The 12,184-nt window shown below is 45.0% G+C and overlaps 1 long non-coding RNA gene across 1 annotated transcript; it reads left to right on the forward strand.

Annotated features, from left to right (window-relative positions):
- The first annotated feature begins 356 nt into the window (after window positions 1–356).
- Window positions 357–11,964, forward strand: LOC137535695 (uncharacterized). Its single transcript, XR_011024450.1, has 3 exons — window positions 357–480; window positions 6,999–7,113; window positions 11,500–11,964. It is a non-coding gene; the product is annotated as an uncharacterized lncRNA (long non-coding RNA).
- The last annotated feature ends 220 nt before the right edge of the window (window positions 11,965–12,184 follow it).

A 12,184-nucleotide genomic window follows, 5' to 3' on the forward strand; every position in this document is an offset into this window, starting at 1 on the left:
CCACTTCATGTGGTGTTTACCATTATGGCTATGTGACCTACCTCCATATATGGCAGCACTGAGAAGTCTTCACTGTGAGGGTGTCCATGCTATCAGAGCTGTATGACCTCTCATCACCACAAGCTTTAGCTCTGAGGCCTCCACACTGAGGCTGTGTGACATTTCCCCCCATGGGGCAGCACTGAGGACTTCCACACTGACAGTGTCCATGACTGTGTGATATTTCGCCACACGGGGCAGCACTGAGGGCTCCACCGTGTGAGAGAATATCCTTATGTCCAAGCTACCTGACCTACCACTCTATGGACACGTTCAGGCAGGAGTGTTTGACCTGGCGCCACAGGGGGGCAGCACTGACATGGAGCACTTACTGACAGGAAGTGTCGAAGCATCTCCACAGGAATCGTTAGGAGGGTGGATATTCCAGTCAAACAAGGTGCCTGCCTGTGCATATGGTCACCCTGGAGATTTCAGAATAAGGTAAGTGAAGTGAGGTACTCTAACTACTGCTGATAACCAGCAGTGGAAGATCAACTGTTGTTAGAGCCCTGTGTATGGATTCCTGTTTTTGTAGTTTAAAGGACAACTGAAGTAAGAAGGGATATGGAAACTGCCATATTTATTTCCTTTTAAGCAATACTAGGTTCCCTGGATAACCTCTGCCTCTAATACTTTTAGCCATAGCCCCTGAACAAGCATGCAGCAGATCAGGTGTTTCTGGCATTATTGTCACATCTGACAAGATTAGCTGCATGCTTGTGTTTTGTGTTATTCAGATATACCACTGCAGCCACATAGATCAGCATGGCTGCCAGGCAACTGGTATTGCTTATAAGGAAATAAATATGGCAGCCTCCATATTCTTCTCACTTCAGTTGTCCTTTAATGTATCCAGAAAGTATCACTCGCTGACAGCCTTGGCAGACATTAGGGCCCTTTTCCACCAGTGGCTTGTGGCCGTTTTTGCCAGTTGCAACAGCTCTGTGATGAATGTGTTAATCGCTGTGCTGTTTTTCCACTAGCACATATCACTATTGCTGGTGGCCTGAGCAATTTTCATTGCGGTTTCACTTGTATTTGATGTATCGCAGCGCGGTCACAGCATTGGAAATGGAAGGGCAACTCAATTGCATTTCAGCACACTTCAAACAGTCAGCTGCAGTATGATTCTTCTACAGTTGCACCACACCTTATCGCTGCAGTGTGACCATACAGTGAAGCATAGCGTGCAATGAAAGCATGCCTCGCTTCCATGGTAAGCATGGTGGTTGTACTGTTAGCGCACTGCATGTAGTATGTTACTGTATCGCTCTGCAGCCTCGTGAGGTTAGCATTGCTTCTGTGTCGGGATGCGCCCATTTTGTCTGAAGCGGTGCAAGTGTGAAAGGAGCTTTAGGGTTGGTGAAGCAATACTGAAGCGGCAAAAAAAGATGAGTGAGATACTCACCTATGAAGATACAAGGCTGTGGTTCCCATGGTTTCTGGCTCTGTGCCCTCGCTCCTGCCCTGTACCCAACTGAAAGTCTGCGCCCTCCTCCGCATTCAACGTAAGTACTTGGGGAACCAAGGGCCAAAGGCGCATTTCACCAAGCCAAAGTACTTTATTGGGGTCAAGCACTGGAGCACCCGCGTGGAGCGAGGATCGGGAAGGCTCTATGGCAGGGCCTTTCAACCTGTGGTACGCGTACCACTAGTAGTCCTTTGCTTGTGCCCAGGTGGTACACGTCAAGTTTGCCTGCCCACCTGCCACTTGTCCTGGTCCAGCCTCCACAAAATTCAGCTAGCAATCTAATTTTAATCCTCTTCCCCACTAATGACTCCTGCTCCCCCCCCCCCCCCCCCACACACACAAATTTTTCTTGTGCACGGGGGTACTTACCTCGAGACAGGGAAGCCTCTGGATCACAAAGAGGATCCCCCCTTTTTCAATAGAGGGGATCCAGCACTGAGACCTCCCCCAAGGACCTCCTTGTTGGCGTGCGCGCAGTAGCGGCTCTCCACTCGGGCTGCGGCGGGAAACGGCGAAGCACGGTTGGGTCCAATCTACTGTGCAGGCACACTGGTGGTACTTGAACATTTTCAGGTGATAAAGGTGGTACAAATAGAGAGAAGGTTGAAAAGCCCTGCTCTATGGGGTCCAGACCCTTCCCTTTCCACAGGTGAGTATCTCAGTATTTTTTTTTTCTTTTTTCAGTTTACTTCAGTATTACTTTAAAGCGGAACTGAATATAATAATAAAAAAAAAGTTTCAATTACCTGGGGCATCTGCTACTCGATGATCTTCCGTTCTCCCGCTTCCAGCTAATTTTGGTATTCCCGGCGCGGCAGCTGCTCATGTGCGCCCCGAGACACGCGTATCTTTCTCCGCAATAGCAGACGGGAACGCTTGGAAAGATACGCGTGGCTGCCGTGGACTTCTAAGTCAAAGGTTGGATAGTACTGAAAGCAGCTGGCGGCGGGAGAACAGAGAATTGTAGAGGACGGCTCGGGACAGGAAGGCTGCAAGGGTCTGACAGAAGCCTCAGGTAAGTTAAACTGTACTTATTGGAATTCCACATGAAAGACCAACACAAAGTGGTGTACACGTGAGAAGTGGAACGAAAATCATACATCATTCCAAACATTTTTTACAAATCAATAACTGCAAAGTGGGGTGTGCATAATTATTCAGCCCCCTTTGGTCTGAGTGCAGTCAATTGCCCATAGACATTGCCTGATGAGTGCTAATGGCTAAATAGAGTGCACCTGTGTGTAATCTAATGTCAGTACAAATACAGCTGCTCTGTGACGGCCTCAGGGGTTGTCCAAGAGAATATTGGGAGCGCCACCACCATGAAGTCCAAAGAAGACACCAGACAGGTCAGGGATAAAGTTATTGAAAAATGTAAAGCAGGCTTAGGCTAGAAGAAGATTTCCAAAGCCTTGAACATCCCACGCAGCATTGTTCAAGCGATCATTCAGAAATGGAAGGAGTATGGCACAACTGTAAACCTACCAAGACAAGGCCGTCCACCTAAACTCACAGGCCAAACAAGGAGAGCGCTGATCAGAAATGCAGTCAAGAGGCCCATGGTGACTCTGGACGAGCTGCAGAGATCTACAGCTCAGGTGGGGGAATCTGTCTATAGGACAACTATTAGTCATGCACTATACAAAGTTGGCCTTTATGGAAGAGTGGCAAGAAGAAAGCCATTGTTAACAGAAAAGCATAAGAAGTCCCATTTGCAGTTTGCCACAAGCCATGTGGGGGACACAGCAACCATGTGGAAGAAGATGCTCTGGTCAGATGAGACCAAAATGGAACTTTTGGGCCAAAATGCAAAACGCTATGTGTGGCGGAAAACTAACACTGCACATCACTCTGAACACACCATCCCCACTGTCAAATATGGTGGTGGCAACATCATGCTCGCGGTGTGCTTCTCTTCAGCAGGGACAGGGAAGCTGGTCAGAGTTGATGGGAAGATGGATGGAGCCAAATACAGGGCAAACTTGGAAGAAAACCTCTTGTAGTCTGCAAAAGACTTGAGACTGGGGCGGAGGTTCACCTTCCAGCAGGACAATGACCCTAAACATAAAGCCAGGGCAACAATGGAATGGTTTAAAACAAAACCTATCTATGTGTTAGAATGGCCCAGTCAAAGTCCAGATCTAAATCCAAACGAGAATCTGTGGCAAGATCTAAAAAACTGCTGTTCACAAACTCTGTCCATCTAATCTGACTGAGCTGGAGCTGTTTTGCAAAGAAGAATGGGCAAGGATTTCAGTCTCTAGACGTGCAAAGCTGGTAGAGACATACCCTAAAAGACTGGCAGCTGTAATTGCAGCAAAAGGTGGTTCTACAAAGTATTCACTCAGGGGGCTGAATAATTACGCACACCCCACTTTGCAGTTATTTATTTGTAAAAAATGTTTGGAATGATGTATGATTTTCGATCCACTTCTCACGTGTACACCACTTTGTATTGGTCTTTCATGTGGAATTCCAATAAAATTGATGCATGTTTCCTTTTAAACAATACCAGTTGCCTGGCAGACCTGCTGATCTGTTTGGCTACAGTATCCTTCTCATTACAGTTGTCCTTTAATGGGATGCTAATAATTCCAGTTTCCATGCAAACTGTATGTTGGAACTGGGCAATCAAAATCATGAGGAATTGCAGTGCATTTGACTAACCCAATTACAAGCTGCATACAATTTGCTTTATTTTTGCATGCAAACCAGAATTAGTAGCATCTCATTAACCATCTCTAGCAGATTTATAGCTTTAGTTAGCATATTGCAGTATAGTTTATGATTATTATTTAGTATTTTTATATCTTCTACAGCGCTGTAGAGAGTATATATTGTCTTGTCACTTAATTGTCCCTTACAGGGGCTCACAATCTAGTCCCTACCATAGTCATATGTCTATGTATGTTTCATGTAGTGTATGTATCGTAGTCTAGGGCCAATTTAGGGTGCGCCAATTAACTTCTCTGTATGTTTTTGGGATGTGGGAGGAAACCGGAGTGCCCGGGGAAAATCACGCAGACACGGGGAGAACATACAATCTCCATGCAAATAGTGCCCTGGCTCAGATTCAGCCTGGGGACCCAGCGCTGCAAGGCGAGAGCGCGAACCACTATGCCAACAGTTTGAATGTTGTACTGTACAGGCATTTAATGGTGGGTGCGTATAATGAGCTTCTGATCAATAAGAGTTGTACAGGTTTGATTTCAGAACACAAATAAAATGAGTAATCACCATCAGGGCCAAATTTAGGGTCTGTGCTAACCCTGCCACTTCAGAGCTATGATGACCCCCCCTCATAAGTGGCACAGGTGGGTGTGGTCATGATAGGCAGTAGGCAGGGCCAACTAAAATTTCCAATTAACGGCAATCCAAAGTCAGTGGGCCTACATTTACTCCCCAAATATGAGTAAAGTGACCCTCAAACAAGTAACTGGGAAGTGTTACGACCATATTAACACACTTAATTAACCAGCATGTTCCCAAATAATATGGTGTTAGGTATTACATTTTGAGCTCCTCCAAGAACAATCACTGACTCTGTAAATGCTGCAGAAGATGTCAGCACTATATAAATACATAATAGTATGGCAGGACATTAGACTCTGACTGTGGTAGGTATTAGACTGTGAGCTCCTCTGAGGACAGTCAGTGACATGACTATGTACTCTGTAAAGTGCTGCAAAAAGACGGCTGCTATATAAATACGTAATAATATGGTAGGACTCTAGACTATGACTATGGTAGGAATTAGATTATACGCTCCTCTGAGGACAGTCAGTGACATGACAATGTTCTCTGTAAAGTGCTGCTGCAGCACTAGCATCTTCTGTACTGCTGCAGATGTTAGTGCTAAATAAATTCATAATGATAATTTGGTAGGACATTAGAGTATGGTAGGATTAGATTGTGAGCTCCTCTGAGGACAGTCAGTGACATGACTATGTGCAGCGTGGCATAAGAGACAAGTGCTATGTAAATGCATTTATAGTGTGTAGGGATTAGATGGAGAGCGCCTTACTCACCCGTGTAGGGCTTACAGCTAGCTGGAAAAGGCCTAGTGGGCTTCTGGTAGGCTGGAAGTGTGAAAGGCTTCTGGCTTGAACCTGGAGGCCTGGTGGGATATTGGCTGGCTGGAGGCCAGGCTGGTGTGCATGTGCAGTGCAGTCTGCGCTCTGCAGTGCTACAGAAGAGCTAAAATGGTTCCATGTGCAAAGAGGCAGAGAGGTTTTGCTGGGGCTGCATCACATGACACCTTGAAAGGGGAGGGGGCAGATTTAGCTTCCAGCTATCCTGTAGCCTACACAATGTGGGTCTTTGATGGTTTGACAAAGGATCAAGCAGTCCATAACGTGTGTGTGTCACCACCTTACACTTACCAACAGAACCTTTTATCATGTTTTAATAGATTGATAATAAAGATGGACTATTGATGGTGCGGATCGTGTGGAGGGGCTGCAAGCACTTGTTACTCCAAAGTTGATCCCTGCACGTCCAAGACCATTGGTGCAGAAGCATTTACCAAAAAGCAGATCTCCCTAGCAGCATGATTTCCCCCCCCCCCCCCAGGTTTTAGGGTCTGAAAGGGTCCAATAAAGGTGTACCGCTTTTAGATCCTAAAATCTGGAAAAAATCATACCGCCAAGGGGGTTAAGCACAATCAGTTATAAATGGAATAGCGAGTTCTCTGCTCAGTCCCAGTGGCCAGATCAGTGCTAGGCAGAAGCTTGGGAATCTCTGTTGGATTGCAAAACACCAATGGGAATCGTCAGCAAAGGGGAGGATTTGCATTGGTTCATGGTCGACCAATTAAAACTCTCCCTGTTGCTAGGAAGAATTGGCTCCTGCTGGCCTTCGGTCTGTGCACATGGGGCTATTCCTCCAAGATATTACATGACTCCTAATCACCAGTAAAGTTGCATTTTGATGGAGAGCCCTTATTCCTTCCTGTCTCTTTCATCCTATTACGTTTTCAATATCGGTTTATCCTACTGGTTGAGTCCCCCTTTCTGCACAGCCACAGATCTGATGTGTAACCTCCACGTAGCTGTGGGAATGCCGTGCCAGAGTGGCTTTTTCAGGCGAGAGTGACAGCTCTGCCGGTAATAATAGGCTCCATGCACAGCTCCATGAATAACAGCAATCAGAGCTCGGCTTTGCTCTCCACTGCCGGTTACTGTAAGAAAGAAAAGAGTCTTTAATCAGTGTCAGGTCTCGATGTGACGAGGACCGATTTCACCAATAATTCATGAAAACTTAGGTTAAATTTATTTAATTTGTTAATGACTGTTTTCATCCTCATTAATTGCTCGGCTGCCTGAGACGCTCTCCTTATCTCGGTGTGAATTTTAATTGGAGGCTGTCTGGCCCTCTCGTAATTAGCACCTTTCGCGGGGCGTTTAATTCGCCAGTTAATTGTCAGCTCTTAGATGCTTCTCACTCAGTTTTGTTGCAGTTTTTTTCCTTTTTTTTTTTTCTCTTCCAGCGCAAAAGTGACAAAACAAATCTCCGAGGAGCAAAACCGCTGACAGATATCAGAGCACCTTACCACATGTTTAATCGCGATGCTGGAGGCGTCATTGATGACATGACACATAAATGTAAGAGTGGTGGCCTGGTGACAGCAAACACCTCATGGCCAGTTGAAACTCTGTTATAGGCACTTTGACCTGAGAGGGACATGGAGGCTGCCATATTTATTTTCTTTTTAAATAATACCAGTTGCCTGGCTGTCCTGCTGAGCTTTTATGCATCAGTAGTGTCTGAATCTCACACCTGAAACAAGCATGCAACAAATGCAGTCAAACATAAAGTGTACCCGAGGCGATTTGTGACATGATGAGATAAACGTGTATGTACAGTACAAATCATATAAATAACCAGGCTGTTTTACTTGCTGTATTTTGCTGCCTGAAAGTGTTACTTTTTAGGCATGGAAGTGACCTCTTCTGTCTTGTCAGTAGCTTGTCAGGAATATAGTAAACTCCACTGATAAGCAGATTACAGCCATAAAAGTTTTCCTGGCAGAATACAACCTCTGAGAGCAGAAGGAAATTAAAGAAAGGTCAATAGTTCATGTACTTTAACTCTGGGACACTTAATAAACTGTCACTGAGCAGAAGCAACAATACAATCTACTTTGTAAATATTTAGCTATAAAATAAAAGCATGGGATATCTTAAAAAAAAAAGTCATTTTAGGAATGCAACTGTTTGTCTCTTCAGTATATTTTCACCTCGGGTTCACTCAGGGGCGGATCTAGGGGGGGGGGCAAGCGGGTATCCTGCCCCAGGCGCAGTTTGTTGAATTCTTAAAAAGGCGGCAACATTTGGATGGGAAATGGCAGTTTAGGCGCCAAAACCTGACCTTGCCACAGGCGCAACTTGGTCTAGATCCGTTCCTGGGTTCACTTGAAGTCAAACATCTCATCTGCATGCTTGTCCAGGGTACATGGCTAAAAGGAGGATCAGCAGGACAGCCAGACAATGTGCATTGTTTAAAAGGAAATAAATATGGCAGCCTGCATGAATTCATGTAAAAAGGGTAGAAGGGATTACCGGTATTCTACTACTTAAATCCATTAGTAAAATATCAGTAATCTTCACTGATATTTTACTATGTCTTAACCAAACCCTACTCTGACATAGAACCCTCCCTCTACCAATGCCTTACCCTAAGACCTCCCTCTACCGACGCCTTACCCTAATGCTGGTGATACACTGTACGTTTCTGATCCGGCCAGCTGATAATATTCAGCTGGCCCGCTCAAGCCGCTCGACCCCCGCACGCTCGATTCCCACCTGCGGACATCGGCAGGGAATCGAGCGCTGATAAGGAAGCGCCGGCGGGGGCGAGCGGTAATCGATCCGCGGGGACGCGGCTGGGGTCGATCCGGCGGCTAATCGAGCTGCCGGTCGACCCATGTATCCCCAGCATAAGACCTCTCTCTGTTGATGCGTAACCCCAAAACCCCCCTCTACCTATGCCATACCCGAAGACCTCCCTCTGCCTATGCCATACCCGAAGACCTCCCTCTGCCGATGCCATACCCAAAGACCTCCCTCTGCCGATGCCATACCCAAAGACCTCCCTCTGCCGATGCCATACCCAAAGACCTCCCTCTGCCGATGCCATACCCAAAGACCTCCCTCTGCCGATGCCATACCCAAAGACCTCCCTCTGCCGATGCCATACCCAAAGACCTCCCTCTGCCGATGCCATACCCGAAGACCTCCCTCTGCCGATGCCATACCCGAAGACCTCCCTCTGCCGATGCCATACCCGAAGACCTCCCTCTGCCATTGCCATACCCGAAGACCTCCCTTTAATCCTGGTAAGGTAAGACTTACGCCCACCAGGATTTTATGGGTGCCTGACTTTAGACAAAGGCCTCATTTGAGACCACTGTGGCATCACAAACCTCAACATTACGAATGTGTACAGTATATAGATAGTTGAAGAACACTAGAATAAAGAAATGATCCAATAAACTGGAGCTCGTCAGTGAATTGTGTTGCACTGTAGTGAGGGGAGCCTTCCAATAGTGAACAAATATTTAAATTGGGACTAATCTCAGAACTTCCTCACTGCTCTGAAAGATTAGCCACAGCATGATGCCCTTTATGGAACAAACTGATATCTGTGGTGGAGGCACCCAGTATATGTATGATGGATCTAAAGCTACAGTATATGTTGTATATGCCCATATTAGGTAGAAAGAGGCAATCACTTACCTCTCTAGGCGAAAGCATATTGGAAAAATATTTTATTCATTGCAACGCATTTCACGAGTACTTGTTTGCCCGCTTCCTCAGGTCAATTCAAAAAGTTTTGCCAGTATCTGTAATAGCAGTTAGCGTGAGAGCCTGTGATGAGACAAATTATACTGGGGTGGAATAGGCACCCCAAAAAGATCAATTGGTTTTGATAATATAGGGAGAAGATAAAGACTTACTAAAGAAGTAAACCATTAGCGGATGAAAAATAGGTTCTTTAATAAAACACTAAAACAACTCGTTTCATAGGTCAAAGCCCACTTCCTCAGATTAATACAGCATTTTAAAGAGAAAGGTCAGTCAGAAGTAACCCCAGCTGAAATTGTGTCCTTGGATACAAAGAAAGCCCTGACTGCCAGATGCCACAACCAAAAGCTTGTAAGAATTGTCCATTTCACTTAAAGGGAACCCAAGGTGAGAGTAATATAGAGGCTGTCATATTTATTTCCTTTTTAAACAATACCTATTGCCTGGCAGACTTCCTGATCCTGTGTCTCCAATACTTTTAACCTCAGGCCCTGAATAAGCATATGCAGATCAGGTACTCTGACCCAGCTGACTCAGGTTTTACTGGATTAGCCCTATGCTTGTTCCATGGTTTTGACCCAGACTCTCTCTATGGCAGAAGATCAACAGGATAGTCGGGCAACTGGCATTGTTTACAAGGGAATAAATATGGCAACCTCCATATCACTCTCACCTCAGGTTCCCTTTAAAGAGACACTGAAGTGAAAAAAAAAATATATGATATAGTGAATTGGTTGTGTACTATAAATAATTACTAGAAGATTAGCAGCAAAGAAAATATTCTCATATTTTTATTTTCAAGTATATAGTGTTTTTTCTAACATTGCATCATTCTCTAATATGTGCAGATTACACAACACTCAGCATTCAAAATGATTCTTTCAGAGCAGTCTGTGAACTAATGACCTCTCCTCTGGCAGAGAAAAAGTAATTAGTTCACTTATAGTTGAGATAATAAAAGTCAGAAAACAGCCCTCTCCACGACTTTTGAAAGTCGTAGAGATAATGGCTTTTTTGTATAGAGATAACAACTGGAGTTTAACTCTTCCTGTACTGGAAACAATTAGACTGATGTATCTGATCTTAATGTTTTATTTCTTAGCTGTACTACACATATAAATCATAATATCATAGTTTTTTTTCGCTTCAGTGTCTCTTTAAAACATGGTTAATAACGGCAGCAGGGCTGACCTATAAGGTGGATTACTCTGATGCAAACAAACACACAGAGTGGTCCAATTGCATGTATGTTTGAGGAGTCATTAAGTGGAGAAACCAGGCCTGCTATGAAGAAGTAATCGTTTTATAGCTTTTCCCTGTGAGGGGAGTGTTACAGCCCTACCTATGGAAACTGTAAACACCTTCTGTAGACGCATTTTCCCTTTTTAAGCAAAACTGAAACATAAAGGGGTATTCCGCAGCACTCCTTGTGTGCATACTTTCATGCGTCTGGCACAGGCGAATCCATTACAGCATGCACCTCACGAGAATTACAAGCAGTTCCAGACATTTTGCTACTTGAAGCAAACTTGTGATGACAACTCACCCCCCCCCCCCCCCCCAACCTTTCCCTGAATTGGAATGATCGCACAGCACCTGACAATTTACACCACACACTATAGTTGCAGTGAGTCCCCCAAAAAACACCCTCAGTATAGGTAGGTAGCCAGGTATAGGTGCTCCCAGTATTGGTAGCTAAGTACAGTTGCCCCCAGTATAGATTAGCCAGGTACAGTTGCCCCCAGTATTGGTTGGCCAGGCACTCTCTTCACTTCCTGTTTCTACCTGGTGCTGTCCCCAGACTTCTGCCGCCTGAGGAAGTCACCTCACTTGTCATCATGGGCAGACCATGCCTGGTTGCAAGGCTCCATAGAAAATGTCCCGCACTTAAATCAGTTTATTGTCCAGACCACCTGCATGAATACAGTCTATGAAGGCATTAAGGCATCATCGAGTAGAAAATTGTTGGTGCGTCTCAAGACTTTTATGAGTTGACTGTATTCGTCTGTTTTGTAAAAATGGAGACTTTCTCTTTCCGAACATCGGCTGATAAGTATCTAGACACATTTCTCACACTCTGTAAAATGCACGGGGCTCATATTTAGGGACATTCTCGGAGTCTGTAAAATGTCTGTTGAGTGAAATGCTGGAAATGACGATGACGGATATTAATCACGATTACAGTGAGGAGTGGATGAGAGGGATGGAAGCATGCAGACGCTGGGTGGACGGCATGACAGATGAAGAGAGATGCACAAATTGGCGCCGTACCTGGACAGGATATGACACCAGAGAAATGTTTACAAACTACTCCTCTCAACCTCACCTTTACCCGACGTCAGCCGCCACCTATTGACAGAATTGTCTAGAATACAACCCTTTCAGATTTTTTTAGGATTTAGCCTGCAAGTTCCCAGATGGACAGGCCTGAATGAAGTCCATGTTGTCTAAATATTCAGGCGGAATCGAGATATGGATTGTGAACTTTGAATTACAACACCACCGAGTATTAGAACGTTTATTAGATTGGCTGGAAATTTTCAGGCATTTGTTGTTCTCTGTAGATGGTACAGAAATGGATTTTTGCAGTATTTAAATTGTACCAACAGAGACTACAGCACTTGACAAAACACAGACAGCCACTCGCATTAGTCCTCCGTGGATTATTATACTCTGGAACGATCTTTAACTGTGGTCTTTTTTATTTCCTTTTATTAAAAGACACCTGAACTGAAAAAAAACAAACATGATTTAGCGATGCATGGAGCCCACACCTTCAGAGCAGGAGTAGGGAACCGATGGCTCGGGAGCCAGATTTGGCTCTTTTGATGGCTACATCTGGCTCACAGACAAATCAGTAGGGGTTGAT

Source organism: Hyperolius riggenbachi, chromosome 10 (genome assembly GCF_040937935.1).
Source record: "Hyperolius riggenbachi isolate aHypRig1 chromosome 10, aHypRig1.pri, whole genome shotgun sequence".
In the NCBI taxonomy this organism is placed as follows: Eukaryota; Metazoa; Chordata; class Amphibia; order Anura; family Hyperoliidae; genus Hyperolius; species Hyperolius riggenbachi.